This window comes from Lissotriton helveticus, chromosome 3_1 (assembly GCF_964261635.1).
Source record: "Lissotriton helveticus chromosome 3_1, aLisHel1.1, whole genome shotgun sequence".
Lineage (NCBI taxonomy): Eukaryota > Metazoa > Chordata > Amphibia > Caudata > Salamandridae > Lissotriton > Lissotriton helveticus.
In genome coordinates this window covers 30,422,448-30,445,427 of record NC_136061.1, presented here as the reverse complement: position 1 = coordinate 30,445,427, position 22,980 = coordinate 30,422,448, and the positions used below count along the sequence as shown (strand labels likewise).

The following is a 22,980-nucleotide window of genomic DNA, read 5'->3' as shown; positions in this document are numbered from 1 at the left end:
ACCCCTTTCAAACCCGTATAGAAGGCAATTGCCGACAACTGCCTCCTGACCAAGGACAATGGTTTTCCATTGTCTCTCTGTTATTTATTTTTTTATTTAGTGTTTTATAGAGCACGAACCAGACCCGTGAGGGTATCAGAGCCCTTCACAGTAGTATCGGGTGGGATAACAGGACAAAAAAAGGGGGGGAGAGTAGAAGGGATAGGGAACACATAGAAAGATACAGTACATGGCAAGACAAACAATCATAATATCCGACTACATATCGGGATAGGAACAAAATGATACAATAAGCTACAAAAGCAGTCTCAGCACCCTGTAAGATTGTTCGGCAGAGCAGGGTAGGTAACAAAAGGGGGGGAGAGTAGAAGGGATAGGGAACACATAGAAAGATACAGTACATGGCAAGACAAACAATCATAATATCCGACTACATATCGGGATAGGAACAAAATGATACAATAAGCTACAAAAGCAGTCTCAGCACCCTGTAAGATTGTTCGGCAGAGCAGGGTAGGTAACAAAAGGGGAGGGGGCCTGGGATAATGCCGTAACGATAGGTAAAGTCAGGTTGCGGAGGAGAATGTAACATGAGCATTAGGAGAGGAATTTGCCCATTAGGAAAGTTTTGGTCTCCTTTTTGAAGTGAGCTAGAGAGATGGTATTCTTCTGATGGCAGGTAGGAGTGAGTTCCATATTTTTGTTGCGGCTCCGGAGAAAGCCCGATTGTACGTTCTTTTTTTCTTGAAGCATGCAGGTTGGAGCAAAAAGGCTCTGGCGGACCGGGAGTTTCTGCTTCTGCCAGATAAAACAAGTTTCTGTGTGAGAAAAGCAGGGGACTTGGAGTAGAGAGCCTTGTGGGTGATGCAAGCCAGTTTAAATTGTATTCTGGCCTCAAGCCGAAGCCAGTTCAGTGCTTTAAGGTGGGGTGAGATATGGTCGAACTTCTTAGAGCCAGTTAATAGTCTAGCAGCGGCATTTAGGCAGACTTTCAAGGGTGCAAGAGAGGTCTTAGGTAGGCCAGCGAGGGTGGAGCCACCATATTCTAGCCTGGAGATGACTAGAGCCTGAATTTTAGATCTGGGGGGTCGAGGAAAGGTTTCAGGTTTCTTAGGCAGTTCAAATGAAATCTGGCAGTTTTGGCCATCTTGTTGATATGGCCCTGCATGTTCAGTTTGCCGTCAAAGGTAATTCCTAGGGATTTAGCAGAGTCCTCAATGGTAGGAGAGCAGTTTAGCGCTGTGATAGCCTTGATCCAAACTTGAATGTCTGTATTGGTGTTACGATGCGACGACAACAGCTCCAGCGACGACGCTCTTCTCCTATGATCCGTGAAGCTTCCGCTTGATACGACAACTACAGCAGCGACATTCAAGATGCGACGGCAGCAGCTCCGACGGCGGCGCGCTTCTTGGGGATGCGAGGTGCTCTTGGTCGATGCGGTGCAATGTGACAGTTCCAGCGGCGACACCGTCCTTCGGAGTTGCAACAGCAGGCACAGTGACGGCGACACGCTCCGACCTCTTTGCAAGATTCTTCTCCTGATGCGATGCAGTGCGACAACTACAGCGTCGACACCCACCCTCCTTCGGAGTTGCGACGGCAGCAGCAGCGACGGCGACATGCTTCCTCTTCGTTGCAGCACGCTTCTCTCCGATGCGGTGCAGTGCGACAGTTCCAGCGGTGACACCCTCCTTCGGAACTGCGACGGCAGGCACAGCGACGGCGACACACTTCTTCTCGTTGAGTCGCGCTTCCAGCTCCTTGCGACACACAGTTCCTCAGAAGGCCCAAAACAGCAGCAGGCACTTCCAAAGAACTCTGGGGAGCTGGGGGTTAAAGTCTGGTGTCCCTGAGACTTCAGCAGGAGGCAAGCTCTTTACCAAGCCCTTGGAGATCCTTCACAAGTTGAAAGCAGAGTACACAAAGTTCCTTTCTCCTTCCTTTGGCAGTAAGGCAACCACTGTAGGCCAATCCCCCAAGCAGCACTTCAGCTTCGGAATAGTCTCTCCTCAGTTTCTTCAGGTTCCTCTCCTCAATAAATATTTCTTCTTGTAGTCCAAAGTGATCTAATTTCATGGGATCAGGGTCCCAATATTTATACCCCAAAATCCTTTGTTCTCTGAGGGGAGAGGGGCCATTGCCCAGTCCAAACCAGTTCTGAAGCACTCTGTTTAGCAGACTTCTCATTTCCTTTCACAGTGCAGGGCATGCACCTCAGACGCCCCACAGGAGTTGGAACCAGCTTTGTGGAAGGCAAGTACAGTCCTGGAGCACTTTGTTTACAGGACTCCTTCTCTTCTTTCAGTGTGCAGGGCAGAGACATCTGCCGCTCCCCAGGGGGTGGAGCCAGCATTGTAGAAGGCAGGCACAGCCCTATTCAAGGTTCAGGTGCAACTCCCCCTCCCATCTAGATGCAGATCTCTCTATTCACCACTGGGTGACTCAGCCTGTCTCCTGGAATTCCCCAGCCCTGTCACTCTCAAAACCAGACATAGGAATACACAACCTGCAGAGGCAGGTTTGAATGGTTAGACAAGCGAATACCTACTTTCTAAAGGTGGTATTTGCAAACACAGAATATTAAAATAAACTTTACTAAAAGATGTATTTTATTATTCTGAGTTCAGGCTCAAACTCGAATTTCTACCATGTTCTCTGAGACAGTTAGGATTATAAAATGTAATAACTCTAACAGCCCATTCTGTCCTATGGAGAACAGGTAGCCTTGCAATAGTGAAAAAATGAAAATGGCTGTAATTCACTATTAGGACAGGCCACACACATCAGGGCTTGTCCTACCTTATACTTACAATGCACCCTGCCCTTGGGCCTACCATAGGGGTGACTGATATGAAGAAAAGGGAAGGTTTAGGTACTGGCAAGTGGGTGCACTTGCCCAGTCAGCATGACAGTACCAGACTGCACGCAGGCTCTGTGATGGCAGACCTTAGATACATTTTACAAGGCTGCTTCTGTGGGTGGCACAACCAGTGCTGCAGGCCCACCAGCTGTATTTGGATTTACACACCCTGGGCACACTCAGTGCACTAGACTAGAGTCTGACAAGTAAACCAAATAGCCAAACATGGAAGCACAGATTATTACATCAATTTACAATAGGGAGCACTTGCACTGTGGCACTGGATAGGAGTGGCACAGTGCCCAAAGCATCTAACACCAGCAAATATACATGAGGTAACAGCAAAAAATGGGAGACCCATGCCAATGGTGCCAGGTCTAACAGGGACAACCTGGCCGGCTTAGAGGGAGTCAGGAATCGATCCCTGTAGGAGGGAAGAGTTGATTATTGTTGTCCAAGAGGGGATGATAGCCTGAGAGGCAGTGGCAAGGCAGTTTGATGGGAGAGGGTTGTTGGGGCTTAAAGAGGAAAGGATTTTTGCGACTGATTGTTCATCATAGACTTTGAAGTTGGACCATACGCTTGGTTTTTGAGGGAGGTCTGGGAGGGCAGCGAGGAGTGTGGAGGAAGAACCGGAGGGGTTTGGGAATAGGTAGCAGACATGAGTTCCTTTCCTAGGGCAGAGATTTTATCACAGAAGAAGGAGGAGAATTGCTCGCATGGGATTGGTGATATAGGGGTTTCTTGGGAAGATTTGGCTAGTTTGTTGGACTGGTGTTTGACCAACTCAAATAATTTGCGAGGTCTATTCTTGGAGTTATCCAGTTCAGCTCTGAAGAATTCTTTTTTTGAGTTGATGATATTTTTGTTATAGGCGTTTCTGGCTTGCAGGAGAAGTTTAAGAGGGTCTGCGGAAGGGTGCTTTTTCCAGTTCCGTTCTGTTTGCCGGAGGGATCTCCTCTCACTGTTAAGCGATCCATTGAACCAAGGGTTCCTGGCCTTGAGCTGTGTTCTATTCAGTTTTAGCGGAGCAAGGTCATTAATTATATTGGAGATCGTTGTGGAATAGTGTACAGTGGGTTTTTCGACCGTGGTGATATGGGGGGGGAGGTAGAATGCACAGCGGGCAGCCAGTTTCTCGTGGTCAAGGTTTTTGGTGTCACGGATCCATCTTTTGGGGATCACCGGTTGCGGTGTCCATGTCTTGTGAGTGCCAGGCACAAAGAAGGTGATAGCGTGGTGGTCAGACCAGTCGCAAGGGTCTATGGAGGTAAGTTTGACCACAGATTCCTTAGAGATGATGTTGTACCATAAAAAGGAGCACCTCCACGGGGTAAATTTCTCTGCTATCCTGGCTCCCCTCAGGACTGCTAGGTACGCCTGCCATGCCCTCTCATACATACTTTTAGTCTTGGGGGCGATGGACGCCGCTATCAACTCGGGGGCAACGGACCACCAAGCTTCCACAGTTGTTCCGGGAAGAGCTTCATCTGCTTGTCCGCTTGGGGCCATCGGGCTCTGAATTCTGTCAACTTAAAACGAGACAGGGCGTCAGCTACTGTGTTGTCGACCTCAGGCACAAGTTTAGCAGTAAAGGATATATTTCGCAGCAGGCAACCCCTCACCAATTCCTTCAGTACCCAGAGCACCCACGGACATCTAGCTCTCTGGTTATTCACTGCCGTGACTGCGGACATCTTGTCCGACCAAAAAGTAATGCGCTTATTGTTAAAGCACGGGCCCCAAAGATGCAGCGCCACCACGATGGAAAACAGCTCTAAAAATGTGATATTGCGAGTCAACCCTGTTTTTACCCAGTCTGTTGGACAATGTTTCATGCACCACTTTGACCCTAAGACTGCCCCAAAACCCACGCTGCCAGCCGCATCTGTGTAAATTTCCAAATCTACGCTGGACTGAGCTGCCAAATCACTGTGCCATTGAAACCTGTCACAAATTCTTTCCATGTGCCCAAGTCGTTTTTTACCTCCATTGATAACCTAGTACGGTGATGTTTTGCCCTTAAGCCAGACATTGCCCTGGCGATGCTACATGAAAAGGCCCTGCCCATAGGTATCACTCGGAGCGCGAAGTTCAGTTGCCCCACCAAGACTTGCAGCTGATGTAGAGTGACCTTGCGTGCTGCTAAAAACTCATCTATGGATCCCTCAAAAGCTCACTGTCCCCTGCGGGAGGTGACACACTCCCTCCACTGTGTCAATTTCTTCACCAACAAAGTTATGCAGGTGGCTGGGCCTTCATTTTTTTACCCCGCCAGCAGTACCCCCAGTGCCTCCGCCAACCGCTGGAAGCCCAGCAGAGCCTTCCCGCAGGCCGGCGAGCCTGGTGGACCCATAAACACGAAATCATCCAAATAATGTACCACATCACGTGATCCGACTAAGTCCTGCACTGCCCACCCCAGAAAACGACTGAAGGTTTCAAACACTGCACATGCGATGGAACACCCCATTGGCATACATAGGTCCATGTAGAACTGCCCTTCAAATGTGAAGCCTAGAAGCCTATTATCCTCCGGGTGCATGGGCAGGAGGCGAAAGGCTGCCTCCACATCCGCTTTAGCCATTAGTGCTCCCACCCCTATCTTCTGCAGCCTCTGGATAGTTTTGTCAAATGTGGTGTAACCCACTGCACATAGTTCTGGATTCAACCTGTCATTAACTGATGCACCAGGAGGACTGGACAGGTTATGAATCACTCGATATTTCTCCACTTCCTTCTTGGGCACCAAGCCCAAAGGCGAGCAAACCATTTCCTGCCTTGGTGGGTGCTGAAAAGGGCTGGCCACCTTCCCCAATGCTAACTCCTTCAGGATATTTTCCCTCGCCACCTCTGGATTCCTCAAAACTGACCGCTGTTTACGTGGAAAGACTGACGAAGGCGGGGCGCTGGAAGGGATGTGAAAACCAAATTTAAAACCTAGATATAGCAACTGTTCCTCTTCCCCTTTCTCATAACGACTGAGCAGGTGCGCCAGAACATGCAAGCGTATGGGCGTACATAAAGGATTAGGATGACTGGGCAGGGCGTCCCTTGGCCTGCACCTGGGCTGGGGCACGCTGCTCTTTGGGTTTCCCCAATTTTTTATAACACTTGCTTTCTGGATGACCTTGCACTCCACAGAAGGAGCATATGTGCTTGAATTTGCATGCCGATCCCCTATTGTACTCATTCTTGTTAAACTGCCAGCAAGCTTGTCTCTTATCACCCGCCCCTTTTCCCCCCCGAAAGGAGTGCGTAGGCCTGCTGCCCGGTGTCGACGAGTGAAACTCGGCGTACCATATATTGATCTACCTCTGATCCCATGCCACCTCCGGCCTTACCGCCTTCATTTGTCTAAATTTGTTGTTGTATTGCAACCAAGCCAAGCCCTGAAATTCTGATGTCGCCCCGTGAATCATTGACATGTAGCTTATCAACTGTGCCGCCAACCATGGGAAACAATCCACCATGATTGCTGCATACATCGTGAACCCCGTAATCCAATTCTCGATCGACCATTCCATCCAAACTTTCTTCTGTTTAACTACCCCCTCCTTGCCTGCCCTGTTTTCCCGGGTACCACACCCGCATTTTTCAATTCAAACACATCTATGAATTCTCCCTTGAAAATCTTCTCTCTGGTTTCTGCCGGCACATGCCACGTAATACCCGCTGACGGTGCCAGCGCCAATGACATGGAGCCATAGATCACTGGGCTTTGAGTTAAGGGATGTTGTACTGTAACCACCGCTCCCTGGAAGCCCGCCGCTATGGGTGGGATTGGCCCTGGCAATCCTGCATTATTAACTGGACTCTGTGACGCTGCCGCCACCACCATGGGAGATTGTGCCACCCCACCTGACTGGACCCAAACTTGCACCACCCCACTGCCTTGGTGTGCTACCACCGGAACGGGGGCACCCTGAATAGGTACACCAGGGGCCGCCGATGCCAATACTGACGGTGTTGCTATGGGGAGTACCGAGCAGTGCTGCAGCCCATCTACCGGCGTAGGTTCCACATTCCCTGATCCTTCCACGCAGCAGTGCCAGAAGCATGATTATTGTCCAAGTTTATGATTATCAATAAGGACTAGCTATGTGTGTGGTTAGAGACTCAAGAGTGCGTACGTGTGTAGGCAAACCATTAGGTTTGATCATGAAGCCCTCACCCACCAACCTAGTTAGTGGCCTGCTTCATCATCGGGCCCACCACAGTGACACCGAATGTGTCCCGGGTGTGCTTCGACGCCAGATTACTGCAGAGCTGGTATTTTGCTGAGTGTGCAGTGAAGTGAGTGAGAAAGTGATAATTAAAAGCTATACAGTGGTGCCCGGTACCCGAGGGTAAATGGATAAACTTTAATCACCGGGCCCCTGTTAGCAGCTAAAAGGCAGACAGACGCGCTGGAGTGCGGATTATGACCTGCGTCCTGTGTGGTCTACATGTTTCAGCCAGGCCTTTGATTTTAAAACTGGCTTTCCTCAGGACCAAAGAGTATGTGAAAATGAATACTTAATTTTAAGTGGTTGTGTTTGTTTAGTTAATGTGTCGCACTCGCTAAGGTGCGTTATGTGTCAGAGGGGGATTCCCTCTTGCTTTACTGTACATAAAACATTTAAGATATAGACAGACGTACATGGTAGAGTCAATTAGCATGATTTACTAGGCACACAACATATTGCCGACTGCTAAGGTGCGTGCACGGCCTAGAGTTGTCTATAAGGTGGTCATGCCAAGGGCATGATTGGCGTGGATTATCTTAGTGTAACGCCGGTTGTCTGGTGGTGGGCTAAACAGCGGGGAATAGCATGGTGAGGTACAGGTAAGTAATATGAATTGTCCTCACACTGGCTACTTGCTGTTAAAGCCTCCTTGGGTCACTTGGCAGAGAAACAGACCCTACAGTAGTTTGAGAAAACGATTGGTTAGGATTCAACCTGTAAGGAGAGAAAGGTATCTGCTTACCAGGGTAGTAGCGGCCGGTAGCGTTTTACTCACGGAAATGCCGGTCTGGATCCTCCTTGGACCTGTCGTCCTTCTGCGGTGCCCCGAGTGACTGGACGGGGCCGTTCATCGGGTTTAAATAGCCCGCTTGATGATGTGCACCTGGAGGTATTAGTGGAAATAAAGGATGGTGCCGACTCACTCGGGGAGCTGAGTCATCTTGTGTCTTGCGCATGTGCATGGGAGTAGCGTGACTGCCGTGCATGCGCTGTTTGTCCTTTGACTGTAAGGAGGTGCGGCATCTACGCGCATGGTCAGGATACACTTCAAGTAGTGCGGCGTGCTTGCGCATGCGCAATTGTTGCGCATGAGGAGGATATAGGAAATAGCCTGATGTAGGCTAAAACTCTAATTATAAGAAATAGAGCAAAATTAAAAAAGATTAAAAAAGGGGAGAAAGTACAGTACTGGAGAGGCTCACTGAGAATAATCAGAGAGAAGCGGGAAAGCCATTTTAGTGTAGGTTGGGACTCAGTATGACACTTGTATCTGAGGGCGCAGTTAATGTTGGATAAAAGCTTATGGCTCAGGTGGTGAGTGAATTCCACGGAATGGAGTCGTTCAGGCCCTCTTTATGTGTGGCTAGGCGATATATCCAGCGTTGGTCCTTCATGAGGAGGGTCTTCTCATTGGACTGGGTCACATCATACTGTTCAATGACCGTCCAGGTGAAGTCGTTTGGGGTGTGGTTCTGCGACAAGAAATGTTCAGTCAATCTACTTATGTTTTTGCCACAGCGGATGGGGCTCCTGTGTTCAGTCATTCTGGTTTTGACTTTTCTGGTGGTCATACCTATGTACCTCAGGCCGCATCTGCATGTTATTAAGTACACCAGATTGGCTGAATTGCAGTTGGTGAATTGGCGTTGCGTCCAGATTTTGCCGGTTTCTAGGCAGAGTGTTTTGGACGGGGAGGTTAGGTGACATACACTGCAGTTGTTACAGGGTTGGTGGCCGGTAAGTTTTGGGAGGCCCCAAGCATTCAGGATTGTGTTGTCTGCAGGGTGATAGTTGACCCTAGGTCTGGTAGACACCAGTTGATCCTTCAAGTTCTTGGACCTTTTGTACGCGAAGCGGGGCGTTTCCCAGTTTCTGGTTCCTGAGTTAATGATTTTCCAGTTTTTACGAATAATGCTGGACACCTGGTTAGATGCTGTGTTGTATGTAGTAACACAGGTTAGCACAGGTTTTTCTGGTGGTTTTATGATGGTTTCCAGGAGCGCGTCTCTGTTTTGATTGCGTGCCCTTTTGCGTGTTTTCGAAATGATCCTGGTGGGATAACCTCGGTCCTCTAGTTTGTGAACTAGAGCAGTAGATTGTGATTTGTAATCTTGAATGTTGCTACAGTTGCGCCGGATGCGCAAGAATTGTCCAAATGGTAGGTTCTCCCTCAGCGCTCTGGGATGGAAGCTGTCAAACCTGAGGAGCAAGTTCCTTGCTGTTGGTTTGTAATATGTAGTGGTTGTTAAACCATTATGTTCTGCTTTGATGCTGAGGTCCAGGAAAGATAGTTCTGTTTGACTACTCGTACACGTGAAGCGGCGGTAGGCGTCATGGTTGTTGATCCATGAGATGAAAGTGTCAAGTGTCTCCTTGTCCCCATCCCAGATGATGAAGATGTCGTCAATATAGCGACGTCAGGTTATTATGTTGGCACAGAATGGGTTTGTGGGCGCCTCAATGTGGCTCCGTTCGAAGTGGTGGACGTATAATCCTGCCACGCTATTGCCCAAGTTTGCCAGAGGTTGGCCCGCTACCACCCCCTCACCTGCAGTGCTGGCCCTCGTTTCAATGACCTTCTTCACCTTCTCCTGTTGCGCATCTCTGAAACGTTTGGGCGCCCTCCTTGTGCGTTTGGATGATGGGACCTCTCGCTGTGGACTCTCTTCGACCCCTTGAGTCAGCGTGTGTAAGGCCCAGTCAATACTGCCTTTCTTTGCTACCTCCAACAACGCTAACAGCGATCGCAATTCTTCCAGCATAGCGAGAGGCTCCTTAGCTCCCCGTGACCGTTTCGGTGGCATCTTGCTCACTAAATGAAACAAAATAGAGTTACCAGATGCTCACAGCATTCTTCCTCTTTGCCCTCTTGACGGGGCTCGCAAGCTGCGCTTGCTTTTACTCCGCTCTGCCCGCCTGCCACGTCCTTCAAGCATGGTCAACCCCCCTTGCACCTACTACCCATTACTCCAAGCAGCAAGGGGCTGATACCCTTGGTCAGCATCAACTGTGTCCTCATATTCCCTTGCGCCAAAATATTTAAACCGGCCTACCCACCGTCGGGCGGTCACGTAGGTGATTTTAGCAGCCAACAACAAAGGAATTGATTACCGGACGTATTCTCCTTGTTTATCTCTGTTTTTAATGATACAAGGTGTAAGGAAGGATACAGTGAGTGGGGCCGGCATTCCTTATAAAAAGGGGAGTGATACATTATTCAAAGTCCTGTACGAAGGCTTACACTGAAATTCCTTGCAAACTTATTACCCAATATCCGTACATTCCCCCTCCTCCCCTCCCTTATGGGCTACTTATTAAGCTTCTGATCTGGCCATCCATTAACGTGAAATTTCAAAGGGGATCCCATTCCCCATACCTAGCCACGCCCACCCTACTATTTCCGGGCCTCTGCTTCCCGCTGCCATGCCACCCTAGCAGCATGCACATCGCATCAACAACGAAAACCTGTCATTTAGGGGCTCTTGGCCCTTGATCTGGACAGATCATCATTTAATCTCTTTTTGCTGTCCAGAGGCAGTGAATTCGGAAAGTGAACGGCCAGATAGATTAAAACAAAAAGCCCCACAATCCAGACCATGGAAGAAATTGGACATAGAAGCTTTTGTAGAAAATTTCCCCAGCCTCGACGAGCAGGCTAAGGAAACAGGGGAGGCCGACATAGAGTCCTTTTTGGCCAAATTCAATCAAGCTTTAACTCAAACTCTGGACGTAGTGATCCCAGAAAAAAATAACAAACAGGGTCTGAGACGCAACTCGGCTCCCTGGTACTCAGGAACTCTAAAAATGGAAAAATCCGCCTGTAAAACTCTTGAAAGAAAATGGAGAAAGACTAAACATGAGAATGACAAAATAAAATACAAAGCAAGTTACCATCACAACATTAAAGGGGTCAGATGCACCTTTATTCAGACACAAATTGAACAGGCAGGGAACTCTGTAAAGACTCTGTTCGATATAGTGAAGAGTTTTTCCTCTCCGCAGGCATGTCAACAACGACCGGTGGAAACACTAGAGCTGTGTGAAGCACTAGCATCTTTCTTTCAAGAGAAAATCGACCGGATATATGAAAACTTCCCAAAAAATAATGGTCCTTGCGCAGCCGTACCGGGCACTCCCAACGGCGAACCAGTAATGGGTCTCAAATATTTTGAGCCCATCTCGCAGCAGGAGGTCATTTGACATCTGCAAATGGCAAAATCAGGGTCCCCAAGTGACATCTGCCCGCCTTACGTCATGGCAATGATCGCGTCCTGTTGTGCGCCACACATTCAGGAGATCCTGAACTCCTCGATGGCCAGCGGCTATATTCCCATGATATGGAAGGAGGCCCACGTACGTTCAATTCTTAAAAAACCCTCCGCTGATCCAGCGGTACTAAGCAATTACAGACCTATATCACTGCTCCCCTTGTTAGCAAAAATTTTGGAGGCTCATATCAACAGCCAAGTGTGCCAGTACCTGGAGTCCAATAATATTCTGGACATGTCGCAGTCCGGTTTTCGACCGGGCTTTAGCACCGAGACAGCAATTCTGGCTGTCACAGATTCCATCAGACGTACACTGGATGAAGGGAGATCGGTGATGCTCATCCTACTGGACCTCTCCGCGGCATTTGATACTGTGTCCCATCAACTGCTGGCGGAGAGGCTCCAGAATTGTGGTATTAGGGATCAGGCACTGAAGTGGCTGGTCCATTTTTTGTCTGACAGGAAGCAACAGGTCATCATGGGCTCATTTAAATCATCTAAGTACATATTAAAGAGGGGAGTCCCACAGGGCTCATGCTTAAGTCCGACCCTCTTCAATATATACATGGCCCCTCTAGCTAGAATAGTGCGGCATTATGGTTTTGAGGTCGTCTCATACGCAGACGACACTCAACTGATTTTCCCAATTGGGAAAGATCTGGCTGAGGAAAAAACGCGCTTTGCCCAAGGAATGTTGGCCATCTCTAGCTGGATGGCTGAGTCCTATCTCCAATTAAATCCAGAGAAAACAGAGTTAATGTTTCTAGGGAAAAAACAGGACATCGAACTAAACGACTGGTGGCCAGACGAACTGGGGGCCGCTCCTATCCCTTCAACTTCTGTGAAAAGCTTAGGGATACAGCTGGATGAGAATCTTTCCATGAAGAAAAATGTGAGTAACATTGTAGGCTCATGTTACTACAGTCTACGACTGCTGCGGAAAATTATTCAGTTTTTGCCCCTTAGCCATCGCAGAACAGTGGTGCAGGCCCTGGTAATTAGTAGGATTGATTATGGGAATGCACTGCTGGCTGAAGTAGGATCCACACAGCAAGCAAAGCTCCAAGTGATACAAAACACGGCAGCAAAGATGGTTTTGAATCGTCCACCAGGCACCCCTTCACTCCCATTACTAAAGGAATTGCACTGGCTACCGGTAAACCAAAAAGCTTTTTTCAAGACCTGCTGCCTGGTTTTTAAAGCTGTGCGGGAGACTGGCCCAAAATATCTTCAAAACAAAATTTGCAGATTGACATCAGCATGCAATCTGAGATCAAACAGTAAAGCCCTACTAGTGATCCCACGGATTTATCGGAATCGCACGGGAGGAAAAGCCTTCTCGTAGGTAGGCCCTAAATACTGGAATTCTCTGCCTGAAGAGCTGCGAAAGTCTCCTTCATATTTGACTTTCAGGAAACATCTTAAAGTCTTCCTCTATCGTTAAAACCACTCTGGCTCTACAACTTCCGTTTTCAGAAAAGGACTAGGTAGCACGGAGATGCCCCCGTGGTGATTCAGGCGCTTTACAAAAACCCAATAACAATAACAATAACAATAACAATCATTACAAAAGGGGATCCCATTCCCTGTACTTAGCCACGCCCATTTAGCTTCCCGCTGCCCTGTCCCCTCCGCAGCCTGCACAGCACCTGAGCGCGAACTCGTGCTCCCACGTCATCCATACCTCCCACGACCCTGTTTGCAGCCCCACACTTCCATCGGCGCTCCTCGGGCTCCGGCGCTTACTTAGGAAAGTCTTGCCACCCCACGCCGGCGCCATGCATGTACTGCAGAACAATTCGAAATATGGCTACCGGTGATAAATAGCGCCCGCACCAGCTGTAACGGAACAGCGCGCGACCCCCCGTGGAAACAGCTCCAACATATTAGAAACATTGTTGCCCACCATGTACTCCAATACTTCGTATGTCAAGAAAATTCCACCAGTGCACATCCCTGTTTATGAATTCTCTCCAATTATGTCGTAATTCGATCACTTTAGTAGAACAATTTCTTTCAAAGTCCTCAGATATTCAAATAGTACACAGTCCATCGATCTTTCAAAATCCTGTTTATTGATTTATGATTTTTTCTTGCCACATCGTCACAGCCGACGCGCGTTTCGCCCTCCACGGGCTTTTTCAAGGCTGCAAATCAGTATACAAATACATACAATCAGTAAAATCTTACAATCTAGGCCACCTTTGCCCATCAGTGTTTGACCAAACACTCTAAATCATATTTGGCAGAATTCCAATTTACAGTATGTATCATACATCAATGATCTTTGTTCTAGTATGATAAATGAAATCTGAGTCCCTACACATTACCAGAAAGGCAATAGCGAGCATACAATTGTTGAAAAAATCACTTGCATATCTTATTTGGTGGTCAGCCTCCTTCACACCATTATGAGGCTTAAGTGGTGGTCATCAGGAGCAAAAGGATTGATAATTATAATTTAAATAGACATGATGAAATAATGGTGTGAAGGAGGCTGACCACCAAATAAGATATGCAAGTGATTTTTTCAACAATTGTATGCTCGCTATTGCCTTTCTGGTAATGTGTAGGGACTCAGATTTCATTTATCATACTAGAACAAAGATCATTGATGTATGATACATACTGTAAATTGGAATTCTGCCAAATATGATTTAGAGTGTTTGGTCAAACACTGATGGGCAAAGGTGGCCTAGATTGTAAGATTTTACTGATTGTATGTATTTGTATACTGATTTGCAGCCTTGAAAAAGCCCGTGGAGGGCGAAACGCGCGTCGGCTGTGACGATGTGGCAAGAAAAAATCATAAATCAATAAACAGGATTTTGAAAGATCGATGGACTGTGTACTATTTGAATATCTGAGGACTTTGAAAGAAATTGTTCTACTAAAGTGATCGAATTACGACATAATTGGAGAGAATTCATAAACAGGGATGTGCACTGGTGGAATTTTCTTGACATACGGTTCATGAAACTCTACTACAGTTTCTGTGGGTAGTTTTTTGTGACGGCAATTGCTTAAGGGTGAATAAGCATCTTACCAGTTGGGCACTCCAAAATTGAGTATTCTTTGTATGATTGGATTATGATTACGATGGGAAAGACACAATAGTGATGTGCTGATCATAATAGCAAGTTCACCCTTTCTTTTTGTTGATGCATGTACTCCAATACTAATGACAGGCCTCCCCAACCCACTATGCGCTCATTCCGCTCCATTACTTGTGGAGAAGTGTGGCTCAGGGGTTAGAGGCAGCAGACCCGGAAGCTGAGATCGGTCCTGGACCAGGGTTCAATTCCCCGCCTCGGCGGGTCTTGGGCTAAAAATTCCACGGACTCGATAATTCTCGCCCCGGTGCCTCCTCGACTCACGGGTTCACACTCTGCGACTCTGGGCAATAGCTTGCTTAATCTCCACAACGGCCCCTCGTGGCGGGATGCCTGACTTTCACCTTGTGGATACCCTGCTATCTCACAGGGGAATACCAGGAAGGGTTCCCTAAGCAAGCGCCGGGAAACCCACTGCGGGTAGCTGTGCGCTATATAAGCTCAACTACATTTACATTTACATTTACTTCACATGACCAGAAATGCACGAAAAAGCCATGCACGCAACACCGTGAAACACGTCTGCATAGTACGCAGCTACAAGCCCCCCTCCCTTAGATAATCCGCTAGATCGGAAGCCGCCGCTTCGAAATTCGTTGCATCTCCGATCCACCAGACACTGTGGTGAAGAGACAAAGAGGGCTTCCCTCTCGGGACCTCACGCCTTTATCTCCTTCATTCAAGGAGGGTCGCTTGCCCCTTGGCGATGCCCCTCCAGCATTCCTGTACTCTGGCAACCGCCCCTCTTCTCCTTTTACCTACGACCCGGAAGTTGTTTCCCGCCCGAGGTGCCACTAAGGGCCCCCCATTCCTAGGCATGGGGGGGCCTGCCAGCACTCACATAGAGACAATGTGCACACTTCATGACCCTCAACACAACCAATATCAATGACCTGAAGTCACACACCACACCTCTTGACAATACCTCAAATTGTCCTGCTGCCGTCACATAGGAGTCCACACTCCATGCATACCTACAAATGCCAGTCTTCATCAACTCTACCCTTTTGTGTGCAAGCTCACCACATGCAACATCAACCGAGGTAAACACACCTGCAGCTAGGGTACTCCAAGAAACTTACTATCACTCCCCTGTGTGCCAATGAAGAGCATAGAAGGGACACACGCTCCAGTGGCATCTGCATAATAGTTGGACACACTACAAACCTGTGCACAAAAATTCCATTCTGCTCAACCCATGTTGCACACGGACAAACCACAAACATCCCTGAAGCTAAATGCCAGCTTGATGTGACCAGGTACAGCATCCTGCATAGCTCAAAAGACCAACATCATTGATCAAGCAGAAATCACAACCCACACAAGATACTCATTCCCAATTACATTAGGGTGAGGGTGAATATATGAAGTCAAAGCACACACAGCCAAAACACTTAATCAACATAATGTAGCAAGACCAAAGCAGGCTGGCACAACTCCCAATATTTTGAGAAAGCACTGGATTAGTCAGCCCACAGACAAGTTATCAAATAGGAACATCTGCAGGGACTTTAGTCTTTGTAGGAAAGGGGGTTTGAAGACAGATTCGGGCTCTTCTCACACACACCATGGGCTTAGGATATATAACAGATGAACACACTGCCATGATAAGAATTCCCTACAGTGGAAAGCCACCTGTGGCTACGTTATTCATGGCAGTGGTCTACCATGTCACAATGAGACTCAGACATGGCTTCCACACTTACAAATCACATAATACTTTTGTACCATCAGCCTGTGTACATGGGTGTGTCCAAAGTCTCCTGCACGTAGTAAATCTTCATGTGTACCCAGTTGTACTGATGAGACGGCAGACTTGTTGCACATCCCAGCGCTATACTGCATGGCCATCCTAGACATTTTCACTTTGAAAGACAGGCACAATGTCCACAAATGTCTGCACCACCTATGTGCAACAGTGTAAGTCAAAGATGGTAATTTGGAAAATGCATGTCACCTTCATGGCCAAAAACAATGTTGATGATGACACCCTGCAAATGTAGACAATTCGGACTCAAGATACATATTGTAATAGGTCACATACGTCATGGACTACATGCAGTCCATCACATCACAACATTATTGTATATCCACAACAAGATTTGCATATTAATGACAGTTGAGTTACTACCAAGTTGGGGACACCAAAAGCAAGAGTTCAAATAACTTATCATGCTTTATTCAGCATTTCCTTTTTCAAATCATGAAAAAAGGCCAATCGCCAGTCCATTACTATGAGTCCTGGAGGGGGCCTGTGCAAATCACTCTCCATTGTTTGGCTGATCTATGGGGGCATGCCAGGCACCACAGGGACAGGACTAGGGAGTGATGGTTTGGGTTTCAGAAGGGATGGGATATGGTGGTGTGTGTGTGTACACTGCAGTGGGCTGGCCAGATTAAGGGGGGTGGTCCACTGCAGGGGACTGGCCATATTGAGGGGGGTCCACTTCAGTGTCAGGACCAGACTGAATGGGGGTGCGGTTAGAGGGGAATTGCTTGTTGTAGTGGGTGAGGGCTTGATCTTCCTGGAGATGGTGTAATGGTGGATGTTGAAAACAGGGATGTGGTCTGTGGTGTGCCCTTTGGGAGGTGGGACCTGGGACTGGGAGGAAGTGGATTTTGGGGTGGTGGTGGGGCTTTTGATTTTTTACGTAGGGGTGGGGGCTCAGTGCTCTTCATCTTAGGGGAGGAGGTGCAGGCAGGTGTGGATCTCCTCTCTGTGTTCCTACCCTTACGAGTGTAGTCTGATGGGTCAGTGGGGAAAAGGCCAGGCTCATAGAGGAAGACCCACTGGGTTGAGGGGGCTGCAGGAGAGTCAAGGGTTGGGTTTGTGGAGGAAGAGGTAGCTGAGGAATGTGGAATGGTTGTGGGTGGGTGTTTGACTTTTTTGGTCCTCTCCTCAGTGTGTGTGATGTCAGTCCCCTGAGTGTGCATGCGTGTGTGTTTAGACTTTTGTTTGTGTAGTTGTGTGCTGCATGTGTCTGTTGACTTGTGTGCATATACCTGTGTGAGTGCGCTTGGGTCAGGTAGGGTAGTTGGGAGTGTGGATGGAGACTCTGCTGCCATCAGTGAGGAGGCCATGGGCTGATTTGATCACTGTAGGGCAGACATATCTGATAAGATGCCCTCCATGTATGACACCAATTGTGTCAAAAGACTGCTGTGTGAATAGAGGACATTCAGCATCGATGTCTGCCCCACATGGATCTGTTTGGGCAATCCACGGTCTCCACACTCAGGCCAGCAGGGGAGACTGAAGCACGGGATGCGGTACCTGGTCCAAAGGAGACATGCTCCCTAACATTGGAGGGTCCACGGTCACTCGGAATGGGAGCAGCTGTGAGGGTGTAGATGGTGGTGGTCTTGGCAGAGTCTGATGTTGGGGGATATGATATGGGAACACCCACCACCACAAGGGAGTCATCATTGGAGCTGGAAAGTCTTCAGTTGATGTTGTAGTCTCCGACCTGCTCCTAGTGTGGCTCCCCTCACCCTCCGTTCCACTAGGTCCCTCCTCCTCCACACTGGACCCAGTCTGGCCAACCGCTTCCCTTTGGTGCGTGGAACTGTCTTCTCCAGTAGCTGTTGCTGATGCTGGGAATAAGGATGTGAAAGAGACTCACATCAGTCATCTGCATAGACTTGACAAATGAGCATCATTACAACAATTCTCCAAGCATAGGCATCATTTTGACTTCAGTTTTGTAATCATTCCACATATGTGAACATGGCACTTGTCAGTCTGCCAGTAAACTGTGGTTCCCACATACATGATGTCATGTGCAACATTGTTTATATCGATGTCAAATGACACAACAAGCATGTCATCTACTACACTATGTAGTAGGTGGTCTGATCTGTAATGTTCCTGACAGCCTTGTGTCATTACATACCTGTCACATTTTCTGCAACTGACACAGCAAATGGTATGCACATTTGAAATGTGACATGCTAAGCATTATTCCATCCCCAGTCATCATGATGTGCACCTATGTCTTGTACGTCATTGTGAAAATGGTCTGCATGCAGAACACATAAATTGCATAATCAGCAAATGACTCATTTCAAACAGATAACAGTAATTGTGTGCATTTGTCCAGTGTCTTTGATCCACTGCTGTCAGGTCAGACGTCTGAATATTACTTCTGATACCCAAAGTTGTAGGCACAGCTAAGGTGACACTTAAATGGCCCAATGTCTTGTCTCAGGTATGGAGGGTTTTAGGGTGAATACTGTGGATGCCATGTACATTGTACCCTGCTCACCAGTTACAAATGTGAACATTTTCATAAACAATTCCAAGTACAAATACTGCATCATCACAAAACCTCATGTGGCACACTATGGCACTGGCCTGTCTGGCTGCACTGTCTGTACGGACTCTTGCTGCAGGACCGCTACATCTAAAGTTTGCAGTCAGTACTGTGTCACATTCCTTTCTTTACTGCTACAAGCCACATCTGTAGGTGTCAAGTATACACGTCCCTTACATGCTAGACACAATTTTAAACCTTTGACAAGGTTACATTGTCTAAATTAGCCATCAGAGTATGTGGACTGACAGATGTGTTTACATGCACATTTTACTTATCTCAAGCTGAAAGTGATGCATGATACACATGGATGTTCAAGCCACATGTACTCACTGTCACAGAGTCTGACCCATGGATTCTTAAATTTAAATGGTGAAAGTGTTGCCTGACACATAAACATGTGATTTGCCAGTGTCTTGAATGGCCTGAGTTGGCATACCTGTCCGTAGTCCATGGGATACAAGTGATTACACTGAGCACTATGTCTGGGAAAATACATTTGGCAGTATGAGCAAGATGAATTGTCTGAGGCATCCACATTGGTCTCACCGGCTGCACGGCTGCAAAGCATTGTTTACGCAGACCTGTGTACACCAATAGCAAAAATCTGCAGATATATGTTTGTACCACACTGAGTACAGGTCATACTTCAGACACATGTCAGCCAATTATATTACTCATGATGGTCAACGACATGCACATGTTGTATATTGTGCTGATCACATGAACATTGGACTACTGCCAATACACAGGACCTAAGTGACAGACATGTCACTGACGGAAACGGACACACCTGGGCATCAAATATTCATGAGGCATAGTTACATTTTGAGACAGAGTTGTTGTTTTGGCAGACTGACAACCTGTGAGAGGGTTAGCAGGCTGAGGGAATGCAACAAGCATGTTAAACATAGTTCTGCAACATGGCACATACTCACCCCCTCCTTGCTGCTTTCTGGCCTTCAACTGAAAATCCGGGTCATGGAAGACCACCGTCAGTATATTCAGCATGTGGGGGGTCAGGGTCCGTTGTCCGCCACTTTTGCGCAGAGGTGTTAGCTTCAGCTGGACCCTTGCAATCCTCCGTGTCCAGCCACAGAGGTCCTGCCACCTCTTCTGGTAGTGGCAGACGTGGCGTCTAAAGACCCCCACGGACTGTACTGCCCAGCCAGTGGTCTGCTATATCTCAGCCTTCTGATGGGAGTAGATCTGTTAGAATGACATGGTGCCACACCATTACTCCACATGCTACATGTTTCTGCGTAACACACTTGTACACATAGCTCATGGTCAGAATGACAAGTATGTCAGAGGGGTAGGCAAGTGTCATATTAGGCATCATGCTATTCTCCCTCAAAACCATGAGAACATTACTGATCAATCAAACCCAGAACACACACTTCTACATCACTGTACCTGTCCAGAACCCAAATCTACACATGCTTGCTCTTGGGAATTCCAATGCTAGTAGTGCATTATTTTACACATGGCCAATAAAAAGGTAGTGTAATCACCACTCACCTGCTCCCCTGGTTTGCCATACAACTTGCTGTACTGTGGAAGGAGGCTGTCCAGCAGGGCCCGGTTTTCGTCTTCAGTGAATGCTGGTACTCTCTCCACAGTGTGTGCCATGGTACCTACCAGAGGATGTAGAGACGGCAGCTGACAGATGGGGAAGTGCAGTGAAGTTGCAGGTAGTGCAGGCAAATGAATTCTCTAGGGAACATACAGACTTATATCTGTGCAGCAGAGGCGGACTCAGTACCATGCGTCCAAAGCGATAGGTCTGAGTCATTTGCAATATCCGAATTTGTCCAATCCATAACATTGCTACCATCGGACATGCCTACTGCTACATACAAAATGTATGCATCGGTACACTATTGAGTTTTATACATTGGTGATGGTATGTAATCAATTCGGATTGCACGCGAATTGAAGACAAAACAAAACGTGCGTCTGTCACCAGGACGAACAACAGCCAATGGGTGCGTCAGGCTCGGTTCGGAGTCATCTCTTGCGTCCTTTGAATGCTCACCCGCATCGTTCACCATGATGACCAACAGCCAATGGGTGCATCTGGCTTGGTTTGGAGTTGTCTCCCGCGTCCTTTGAATACTCACCCACATTGCTCACCAGGACAACCAACAGCCAATGTGTGCCTCAGGCTTAGTTCGGATGTGGCTCACGCCTCCATTCAATACTCACCGGTGGTGTTCACTATTACAGTAAACAGCCAAAGGATGCATACAAAACGGTTCGGATATGGCTAACGCGTCTTACACAAATCAGTCAACAGGGCAGACAGTATAGTAGATCTTGATGGTCTGCTGCATTACATGTGTGGGGATAGCGATTAACATGTCAGATTGGACATAGTACTTGATAGCTCACACTCCCATGAGGAGACAAGCTTGATGGACACACAACACAAAGTTTGGAAGGCACATCACAACATTGAGTGACCACTTCACAGATCACCCACAGCTTGTATTTGCAATGTGAGTTGCTGTCGTGCCTTTGTGTCACAGGCATACATGGATGTTTGTCAAGTGAAAATGTGCCACACATTCTATAAATTATGTGTATGTGATCAAATATGACATCATGACAGTGTCCACCCTGTGACAGTGGTGTGCCTGGTGACCCGCTGCCTTTATCTGGTGTCCCACATAGCTGCCATTACATCATCCTGTTCTATGTACATTTCAACTATGTGATAGATGTCACCAACCTATATCTCGGATACTTTGTTAGGTGCCTGTGGGGTATGAGATGTTTGATCACATGGACAGTGACAGACACCAGTGACTAGTTACAGTACAGCACTGTAATTGTTGCCCAACCATATTATTGTGACATGTCTGGGAAGGGTCACATAGCTGTGCTCTGTATCTAGACTCAACCTTACACCTCAGACTTCATTGTGTCTTGATTTAATATTGCATGTGTGTAATTGCTTGTTCATTCATACATTGGAAAGTGTCCTCAAATATGTTTCCACTTGTGACATAGGTAACGCAGGAGATCAGCAGTCCACAGGCCCTTTACGGAACTCCTGACCATGGAAGAACGGGATAGCATCAGGCGGTACCACTTCACCAGACCACTCATTGTGGAGTTGGTAGACCAGTTGACCCCACATTTGCAGGGAGTTAGGAGACAATTCATCAAAAACTTTTTCACATGAGAGTAAGTATGCAATGATGAGGTCACAAAGCACTTTGCTTGCATGATATGAGTCTGGTGTAAGATATGTTTGTATGCATGTGTGTGTATGCTACCTAACATAATCATCTGTGCGGTTTAGGGTCAATTAATTTTGAAGTGTCCCAGGTACAGTGGTAACATAAATCCAAACTAGTGTTCACATGTACAAATTGGTGAATCTGATAAAGTCTCTTGGAGATGTGGGCAAATTAATAATGATTTCCTGACTGTTCTATGTATCTTCTTTCCAAGGTCCTATTGCTGGCGCATGGAAACTTGTGACCTCCCACAACCACAATGCAGTGACAGACTGCAAGTTCACTTTGGATCAGGATTCTGTGCCACACACTAACTTCAGACCTGATGCTCACTGTTTGTTCATTTGTACATTTGGTCACAGTGTGATATGATTTCATTTAGTGTGAGAGCACCAGGTTCTGCCTGTGGAATAACCCTTTGCTCAAAATTGCGGTGTGCCTTGTCTGTTTACACACATCCCACATTCATTTACATACTGTATATATGCCTTGATGGTCTGATTTTCTGACAATGATTGTTCTATGTCCATTACAATGTTGTTTCATTCACAAACAGTGGAGTCAATACTGATCTATAACATGTGCCATAAGTGTTGTGATGACCTTGCTGTGTGTATCTCTCATGCTGCATCATGTTTCATCTACGCACAAGCCAGTAGGTGAATTTCTGAAGCAGTTTCTCAGCCAATGGTATTGCCATACCAATATTAGCATTTTTGTGCCTCATTTCAGTCAGAACCATAGTGTGTCATTCACTACATAAGCGAGCATGGTGTGAAAAGTGATCTATTTCAGTGCAGGTGTTGATGTTGACAAAAAGGGACAGTGCTGTACAAAATTATGATGGACAAAGTTCACAGAGGAGTTGGTAGTGCCAGTAGATGACATTTTCTGAGGCAAATCCTCAGACATTTGAGTCCTTTGGCCAACGTAGACCCTCCATCCA

General features: G+C 47.3%; 1 protein-coding gene and 1 long non-coding RNA gene across 6 annotated transcripts in view; one reads left to right on the top strand and one right to left on the bottom strand.

Annotated features, from left to right (window-relative positions):
• LOC144822066 (uncharacterized) overlaps window positions 1-22,363 on the top strand; it is a 118,624-nt gene extending 96,261 nt beyond the window's left edge. Inside the window, exons 2-3 of the long non-coding RNA XR_013608546.1 lie at window positions 21,802-21,978; window positions 22,249-22,363. This is a non-coding gene — a long non-coding RNA (uncharacterized LOC144822066). The remainder of the gene's footprint in view (window positions 1-21,801; window positions 21,979-22,248) is intronic.
• ADCY10 (adenylate cyclase 10) overlaps window positions 1-22,980 on the bottom strand; it is a 4,100,562-nt gene that overhangs the window by 864,133 nt on the left and 3,213,449 nt on the right. The window lies entirely within an intron of this gene.